The sequence below is a fragment of the Solanum stenotomum genome, chromosome 7 (genome assembly GCF_019186545.1).
Source record: "Solanum stenotomum isolate F172 chromosome 7, ASM1918654v1, whole genome shotgun sequence".
NCBI classification, from domain to species: domain Eukaryota; kingdom Viridiplantae; phylum Streptophyta; class Magnoliopsida; order Solanales; family Solanaceae; genus Solanum; species Solanum stenotomum.
Genome location: NC_064288.1, coordinates 56124132 through 56124562, shown reverse-complemented (window position 1 = coordinate 56124562; position 431 = coordinate 56124132). Strand labels below are relative to the sequence as shown.

General features: G+C 27.8%; 1 protein-coding gene across 1 annotated transcript in view; it reads left to right on the top strand.

Annotated features, from left to right (window-relative positions):
- Positions 1-221: 221 nt before the first annotated feature.
- LOC125871636 (high mobility group B protein 1) overlaps positions 222-431 on the top strand; it is a 30420-nt gene continuing 30210 nt past the window's right edge. The window contains exon 1 of the mRNA XM_049552272.1: positions 222-232. The gene's annotated coding sequence lies outside the window, so the exon portion shown is untranslated. The remainder of the gene's footprint in view (positions 233-431) is intronic.

The window sequence follows — 431 nt, the reverse complement described above, 5'->3', positions numbered from 1 at the left end:
ATTTTCTGTGGTAAGGAAATTACTTTTATTTTCTGTGTTCTTTTTATGGGGAAAGAAAAAGAAGAAAAAGAGAATTATTTTATCATATGATAAAAGAGATTTGGGATGAATTAGTACTACTTTAATATGATCGAGTATATTTTTTTGTAGTAAGTTTTTCTTGGATGGGTAAAATTATTTTTATTTTCTTCCCAAGTGCATTCAAGCATTGCACCCCTTCAGTTTTCTTTTCAATGAGAAAAGTTATTTTGTGCATAAAGGCTAAGATGTGCACTTTAATTGTTTTTCCTATATTCTTGGTTTTATATAACTTTGAGAAAAAGTAAATGAACAAATATTGTCTCCTAACAATATTTGAACATGAGTTTAGTTTCTCGTTGAAATTCAATGTCTTCTGAGGAAAATTGAAATCTGATGGAAACTGAGAAAAG